This window comes from Cetorhinus maximus, chromosome 21, assembly GCF_964194155.1.
Source record: "Cetorhinus maximus chromosome 21, sCetMax3.hap1.1, whole genome shotgun sequence".
Lineage (NCBI taxonomy): Eukaryota > Metazoa > Chordata > Chondrichthyes > Lamniformes > Cetorhinidae > Cetorhinus > Cetorhinus maximus.
In genome coordinates this window covers 34,589,600-34,600,402 of record NC_135899.1, presented here as the reverse complement: position 1 = coordinate 34,600,402, position 10,803 = coordinate 34,589,600, and positions in this window count along the sequence as shown.

Sequence of the window (10,803 nt, the reverse complement as noted above, 5' to 3'; positions counted from 1 at the left end):
CACACACACACAAACATTCTCTCTCTCACACACACACACAGTAACATTCTCTCGCTCACACACACGGAAACATTCTCTCTCACACACACAAACATTCTCACTCTCATACACACAAATATTCTCTCTCACACACACACAGAAACATTCTCTCTCTCACACAGAAACATTCTCTCTCACACACAAACAGAAACATTCTCTCTCTCACACAGAGAAACATTCTCTCTCTCACACACACACAAACATTCTCACTCTCGCACACACAAATATTCTCTCTCTCACACACACACACACACAAACATTCTCTCTCACACACACACACACACACACACACACACACAAACATTCTCTCTCACACACACAAACATTCTCTCACACACACGGAAATATTCTCTCTCAGACACATACGGAAACATTCTCTCACACACACAAACATTCTCACACACACACAATCATTCTCTCCCACACACGCACAAACATTCTCTCACACACACAAAAATTCTCTCTCTCACACACACACACATTCTCTCTCTCACACACACAGAAACATTCTCACTCACTCACACACACAAACATTTTCTCACACACACAAACATTTTCTCACACACACACACATTCTCTCTCACACACACACAAACATTCTCTCACACACACAAATTCTCTCTCTCACACACACAAACCATCTCTCTCTCACACACACACAGAAACATTCTCTCTCACACACATGGAAACATTCTCTCTGACACACACACACACGCAAACATTCTCTCTCACACACAAACATTCTCTCACACACACAAACATTCTCTCTCTCACACACACGGAAACATTCTCTCTCACACACACAAAAATTCTCTCACACACACACAAAAATTCTCTCACACACACACAAACATTCTCTCTCTCTCACACACAAACATTCTCTCTCACACGCACACACAAACATTCTCTCTCTCACACACATGGAAACATTCTCTCTCTCACACACACACGGAAACAATCTCTCACACACACACAAACATTCTCTCTCTCACACACACACAAACATTCTCACTCTGACACACAAACATTCTCTCACACACACACAAACATTCTCTCACACACACACATTCTCTCTCTCACACATATACACACACAAACATTCTCTCTCACACACACACAGAAATATTCTCTCACACACACACAAACATTCTCTATCACACACACACAAACATTCTCAATCACACACACACAAACATTCTCTCTCACACACACCCAAACATTCTCTCTCTCACACACACACACAAACATTCTCTATCACACACACACAAACATCCTCTATCACACACACACAAACATTCTCTCTCTCTCACACACACACACAAACATTCTCACACACACACACACAGAAACATTCTCTCACACAGACACGGAAACATTCTCTCTCTCAAACACACACATACATTCTCTCTCTCTCACACACAGAAACATTCTCTCACACAGAAACATTCTCTCACACACACACACACACACATTCTCTCACACACACACAAACATTCTCTCTCTCTCACACACACACGGAAACATTCTCTCTCTCTCACACACGGAAACATTCTCTCTCTCACACACGGACACAAACATTCTCACTCTCTCACACACACACAAACATTCTCTCTCACACACACACACACAAATATTCTCTCTCTCTCAGACACACGGACACATTCTCTCTCTCACACACACAAACATTCTCACTCTCTCACACACACACAAACATTCTCTCACACACACGGAAACATTCTCTCTCTCACACCCACGGAAACATTCTCTCTCTCTCACACACAAACATTCTCACTCTCTCACACAGACACAAACATTCTCTATCTCACACACACACAAACATTCTCTCTCTCACACACACACAGAAACATTCTCTCTCTCACACACAGAAACATTCTCTCTCACACACACAGAAACATTCTCTCTCTCACACACACAAACATTCTCTCACACACAAACATTCTCTCTCACACACACACAAACCATCTCTCTCTCACACACATGGAAACATTCTCTCTCTGACACACACACACACAAACATTCTCTCTCTCACACACACACGGAAACATTCTCTCACACACACACAGAAACATTCTCTCTCACACACACGGAAACATTCTCTCTCTCACACACACGGAAACATTCTCTCTCTCACACACACACAAACATTCTCTCTCACACACACACAAACCATCTCTCTCTCACACACACACAGAAACATTCTCTCTCACACACATGGAAACATTCTCTCTCTGACACACACACACACAAACATTATCTCTCTCACACACACACACAAACATTCTCTCTCACACACACGGAAACATTCTCTCTCTCACACACACGGAAACATTCTCTCTCACACACACAAAAATTCTCTCACACACACACAAATATTCTCTCACACACACACAAATATTCTCACACACACACACAGAAACATTCTCACACACACGGAAACATTCTCTCACAAACACACACAAACATTCTCACTCTCACACAAACAAACATTCTCTCACACACACAATCATTCTCTCCCACACACGCACAAACATTCTCTCACACACAAGGAAACATTCTCTCACACACACACACAAACATTCTCACTCTCTCTCATACACACAAACATTTTCTCTCTCACACACACAAACATTCTCTCTCTCTCACACACAAACATTCTCTCTCTCACACACAAACATTCTCTCTCTCTCACACACACACACAAACATTCTCTCTCTCACACACACGGAAACATTCTCTCTCTCACACACACAAACATTCTCTCTCACACACACACAAACATTCTCTCTCACACACACACACACAAACATACTCTCTCTCACACACACACAAACATTCTCTCACACACACACACAAACATTCTCTCACACACAAGGAAACATTCTCTCACACACACACACAAACATTCTCACTCTCTCTCATACACACAAACATTTTCTCTCACACACACAAACATTCTCTCTCTCTCACACACAAACATTCTCTCTCTCACACACAAACATTCTCTCTCTCTCACACACACACACAAACATTCTCTCTCTCACACACACGGAAACATTCTCTCTCTCACACACACAAACATTCTCTCTCACACACACACAAACATTCTCTCTCACACACACACACACAAACATACTCTCTCTCACACACACACGGAAACATTCTCTCTCTCACACACACGGAAACATTCTCTCTCTCACACATGGAAACATTCTCTCTCTCACACACACACGGAAACAATCTCTCTCTCACACATACACAAACATTCTTACTGTCTCTCACACACACACAAACATTCTCACTCTGACACACAGAAACATTCTCTCTCACACACACACACATTCTCTCTCTCACATATATACACACACAAACATTCTCTCTCACACACACACAAACATTCGCTCTCTCACACACAAACATTCTCTCTCACACACACACACAAACATTCTCTCTCTCACACACACGGAAACATTCTCTCTCACACACACAAACATTCTCTCTCACACACACACAAACATTCTCTCTCACACACACACACACAAACATACTCTCTCTCACACACACACACAAACATTCTCTCTCACACACACACAAACATTCTCTCACACACACACAAACATTCTCTCACACACAAGGAAACATTCTCTCACACACACACACAAACATTCTCACTCTCTCTCATACACACAAACATTTTCTCTCTCACACACACAAACATTCTCTCTCTCTCACACACAAACATTCTCTCTCTCACACACAAACATTCTCTCTCTCTCACACACACACACAAACATTCTCTCTCTCACACACACGGAAACATTCTCTCTCTCACACACACAAACATTCTCTCTCACACACACACAAACATTCTCTCTCACACACACACACACACAAACATACTCTCTCTCACACACACACGGAAACATTCTCTCTCTCACACACACGGAAACATTCTCTCTCTCACACATGGAAACATTCTCTCTCACACACACACACAGAAACATTCTCTCTCACACACAAACAGAAACATTCTCTCTCTCACACAGAGAAACATTCTCTCTCTCACACACACACAAACATTCTCACTCTCGCACACACAAATATTCTCTCTCTCACACACACACACACACAAACATTCTCTCTCACACACACACACACACACACACACACACACAAACATTCTCTCTCACACACACAAACATTCTCTCACACACACGGAAATATTCTCTCTCAGACACATACGGAAACATTCTCTCACACACACAAACATTCTCACACACACACAATCATTCTCTCCCACACACGCACAAACATTCTCTCACACACACAAAAATTCTCTCTCTCACACACACACACATTCTCTCTCTCACACACACAGAAACATTCTCACTCACTCACACACACAAACATTTTCTCTCTCACACACACAAACATTTTCTCACACACACACACATTCTCTCTCACACACACACAAACATTCTCTCACACACACAAATTCTCTCTCTCACACACACAAACCATCTCTCTCTCACACACACACAGAAACATTCTCTCTCACACACATGGAAACATTCTCTCTGACACACACACACACGCAAACATTCTCTCTCACACACAAACATTCTCTCACACACACAAACATTCTCTCTCTCACACACACGGAAACATTCTCTCTCACACACACAAAAATTCTCTCACACACACACAAAAATTCTCTCACACACACACAAACATTCTCTCTCTCTCACACACAAACATTCTCTCTCACACGCACACACAAACATTCTCTCTCTCACACACATGGAAACATTCTCTCTCTCACACACACACGGAAACAATCTCTCACACACACACAAACATTCTCTCTCTCACACACACACAAACATTCTCACTCTGACACACAAACATTCTCTCACACACACACAAACATTCTCTCACACACACACATTCTCTCTCTCACACATATACACACACAAACATTCTCTCTCACACACACACAGAAATATTCTCTCACACACACACAAACATTCTCTATCACACACACACAAACATTCTCAATCACACACACACAAACATTCTCTCTCACACACACCCAAACATTCTCTCTCTCACACACACACACAAACATTCTCTATCACACACACACAAACATCCTCTATCACACACACACAAACATTCTCTCTCTCTCACACACACACACAAACATTCTCACACACACACACACAGAAACATTCTCTCACACAGACACGGAAACATTCTCTCTCTCAAACACACACATACATTCTCTCTCTCTCACACACAGAAACATTCTCTCACACAGAAACATTCTCTCACACACACACACACACACATTCTCTCACACACACACAAACATTCTCTCTCTCTCACACACACACGGAAACATTCTCTCTCTCTCACACACGGAAACATTCTCTCTCTCACACACGGACACAAACATTCTCACTCTCTCACACACACACAAACATTCTCTCTCACACACACACACACAAATATTCTCTCTCTCTCAGACACACGGACACATTCTCTCTCTCACACACACAAACATTCTCACTCTCTCACACACACACAAACATTCTCTCACACACACGGAAACATTCTCTCTCTCACACCCACGGAAACATTCTCTCTCTCTCACACACAAACATTCTCACTCTCTCACACAGACACAAACATTCTCTATCTCACACACACACAAACATTCTCTCTCTCACACACACACAGAAACATTCTCTCTCTCACACACAGAAACATTCTCTCTCACACACACAGAAACATTCTCTCTCTCACACACACAAACATTCTCTCACACACAAACATTCTCTCTCACACACACACAAACCATCTCTCTCTCACACACATGGAAACATTCTCTCTCTGACACACACACACACAAACATTCTCTCTCTCACACACACACGGAAACATTCTCTCACACACACACAGAAACATTCTCTCTCACACACACGGAAACATTCTCTCTCTCACACACACGGAAACATTCTCTCTCTCACACACACACAAACATTCTCTCTCACACACACACAAACCATCTCTCTCTCACACACACACAGAAACATTCTCTCTCACACACATGGAAACATTCTCTCTCTGACACACACACACACAAACATTATCTCTCTCACACACACACACAAACATTCTCTCTCACACACACGGAAACATTCTCTCTCTCACACACACGGAAACATTCTCTCTCACACACACAAAAATTCTCTCACACACACACAAATATTCTCTCACACACACACAAATATTCTCACACACACACACAGAAACATTCTCACACACACGGAAACATTCTCTCACAAACACACACAAACATTCTCACTCTCACACAAACAAACATTCTCTCACACACACAATCATTCTCTCCCACACACGCACAAACATTCTCTCACACACAAGGAAACATTCTCTCACACACACACACAAACATTCTCACTCTCTCTCATACACACAAACATTTTCTCTCTCACACACACAAACATTCTCTCTCTCTCACACACAAACATTCTCTCTCTCACACACAAACATTCTCTCTCTCTCACACACACACACAAACATTCTCTCTCTCACACACACGGAAACATTCTCTCTCTCACACACACAAACATTCTCTCTCACACACACACAAACATTCTCTCTCACACACACACACACAAACATACTCTCTCTCACACACACACAAACATTCTCTCACACACACACACAAACATTCTCTCACACACAAGGAAACATTCTCTCACACACACACACAAACATTCTCACTCTCTCTCATACACACAAACATTTTCTCTCACACACACAAACATTCTCTCTCTCTCACACACAAACATTCTCTCTCTCACACACAAACATTCTCTCTCTCTCACACACACACACAAACATTCTCTCTCTCACACACACGGAAACATTCTCTCTCTCACACACACAAACATTCTCTCTCACACACACACAAACATTCTCTCTCACACACACACACACAAACATACTCTCTCTCACACACACACGGAAACATTCTCTCTCTCACACACACGGAAACATTCTCTCTCTCACACATGGAAACATTCTCTCTCTCACACACACACGGAAACAATCTCTCTCTCACACATACACAAACATTCTTACTGTCTCTCACACACACACAAACATTCTCACTCTGACACACAGAAACATTCTCTCTCACACACACACACATTCTCTCTCTCACATATATACACACACAAACATTCTCTCTCACACACACACAAACATTCGCTCACACACACACAAACATTCTCCCACACAAACATTCTCTCCCACACACACACAAACATTCTCTCTCACACACACACAAACATTCGCTCACACACACACAAACATTCTCCCACACAAACATTCTCTCCCACACACACACAAACATTCTCACTCTCTCACACACACACACACAAACATTCTCTCTCACACACACACAGAAACATTCTCTTTCTCACACACACACATACATTCTCACTCACATACACACACACAAACATTCTCTCTCTCACACACACACAAAAATTCTCTCTCACACACACAGAAACATTCTCTCTCTCACACACAGAAACATTCTCTCACACACATGGAAACATTCTCTCTCTCAAACACACACAAACATTCTCTCTCACACACACACAAACATTCTCTCTCTCTCTCACACACGGAAACATTATCTCTCTCTCACACACGGAAACATTCTCTCTCTCTCACATACACAAACATTCTCACTCACACACACAAACATTCTCGCTCGCTGACACACACAAACATTCTCTCTCACACACACATACAGAAACATTCTCTCACAGAAACATTCTCACTCTCACACACACAAACATTTTCTCTCTCACACACATATTCTCTCTCACACACACAAACATTCTCTCACACACAAACATTCTCTCTCACACACACACAAACCATCTCTCTCTCACACACACACAGAAACATTCTCTCTCACACACATGGAAACATTCTCTCTCTGACACACACACACACAAACATTCTCTCTCTCACACACACACAGAAACATTCTCTCTCACACACACGGAAACATTCTCTCTCTCACACACACGGAAACATTCTCTCTCACACACACACAAACATTCTCTCTCACACACACACAAACCATCTCTCTCACACACACACAGAAACATTCTCTCTCACACACATGGAAACATTCTCTCTCTGACACACACACACACAAACATTATCTCTCTCACACACACACACAAACATTCTCTCTCACACACACGGAAACATTCTCTCTCTCACACACACAGAAACATTCTCTCTCTCTCACACACAGAAACATTCTCTCTCTCACACACACACAAACATTCTCTCTCACACAGAGAAACATTCTCTCTCTCACACACAGAAACATTCTCTCTCTCTCACACACAGAAACATTCTCTCTCTCACACACACACAAACATTCTCTCTCTCACACACACAAACATTCTCTCTCTCACACACACACAAACATTCTCTCTCTCACACACACAAACATTCTCCCACACAAACATTCTCTTCCACACACGCACAAACATTCTCTCTCACACACACGGAAACATTCTCTCTCTCACACACACACACACACAAACATTCTCTCTCACACACAGAAACGTTCTCTTTGTCACACACACACAAACATTCTCTCTCTCACACACACACACACACAAACATTCTCTCTCAGACACATACGGAAACATTCTCTCTCTCACATACACACATACACATTCTCTCTCTCACACACACAGAAACATTCTCACTCTCACACACACAAACATTTTCTCTCTCACACACATATTCTCTCTCACACACACAAACATTCTCTCACACACAAACATTCTCTCTCACACACACACAAACCATCTCTCTCTCACACACACACAGAAACATTCTCTCTCACACACATGGAAACATTCTCTCTCTGACACACACACACACAAACATTCTCTCTCTCACACACACACAGAAACATTCTCTCTCACACACACGGAAACATTCTCTCTCTCACACACACGGAAACATTCTCTCTCACACACACACAAACATTCTCTCTCACACACACACAAACCATCTCTCTCACACACACACAGAAACATTCTCTCTCACACACATGGAAACATTCTCTCTCTGACACACACACACACAAACATTATCTCTCTCACACACACACACAAACATTCTCTCTCACACACACGGAAACATTCTCTCTCTCACACACACGGAAACATTCTCACACACACAAAAATTCTCTCACACACACACAAATATTCTCTCACACACACACAAATATTCTCACACACACACACAGAAACATTCTCACACACACGGAAACATTCTCTCACAAACACACACAAACATTCTCACTCTCATACAAACAAACATTCTCTCACACACACAATCATTCTCTCCCACACACGCACAAACATTCTCTCACACACAAGGAAACATTCTCTCACACACACACACAAACATTCTCACTCACTCTCATACACACAAACATTTTCTCTCTCACACACACAAACATTCTCTCCCTCTCACACACAAACATTCTCTCTCTCACACACAAACATTCTCTCTCACACACACACACAAACATTCTCTCTCTCACACACACGGAAACATTCTCTCTCACACACACAAACATTCTCTCTCACACACACACAAACATTCTCTCTCACACACACACACACAAACATACTCTCTCTCACACACACACACAAACATTCTCTCTCACACACACACAAACATTCTCTCACACACACACAAACATTCTCTCACACACAAGGAAACATTCTCTCACACACACACACAAACATTCTCACTCTCTCTCATACACACAAACATTTTCTCTCTCACACACACAAACATTCTCTCTCTCTCACACACAAACATTCTCTCTCTCACACACAAACATTCTCTCTCTCTCACACACACACACAAACATTCTCTCTCTCACACACACGGAAACATTCTCTCTCTCACACACACAAACATTCTCTCTCACACACACACAAACATTCTCTCTCACACACACACACACACAAACATACTCTCTCTCACACACACACGGAAACATTCTCTCTCTCACACACACGGAAACATTCTCTCTCTCACACATGGAAACATTCTCTCTCACACACACACACAGAAACATTCTCTCTCACACACAAACAGAAACATTCTCTCTCTCACACAGAGAAACATTCTCTCTCTCACACACACACAAACATTCTCACTCTCGCACACACAAATATTCTCTCTCTCACACACACACACACACAAACATTCTCTCTCACACACACACACACACACACACACACACACAAACATTCTCTCTCACACACACAAACATTCTCTCACACACACGGAAATATTCTCTCTCAGACACATACGGAAACATTCTCTCACACACACAAACATTCTCACACACACACAATCATTCTCTCCCACACACGCACAAACATTCTCTCACACACACAAAAATTCTCTCTCTCACACACACACACATTCTCTCTCTCACACACACAGAAACATTCTCACTCACTCACACACACAAACATTTTCTCTCTCACACACACAAACATTTTCTCACACACACACACATTCTCTCTCACACACACACAAACATTCTCTCACACACACAAATTCTCTCTCTCACACACACAAACCATC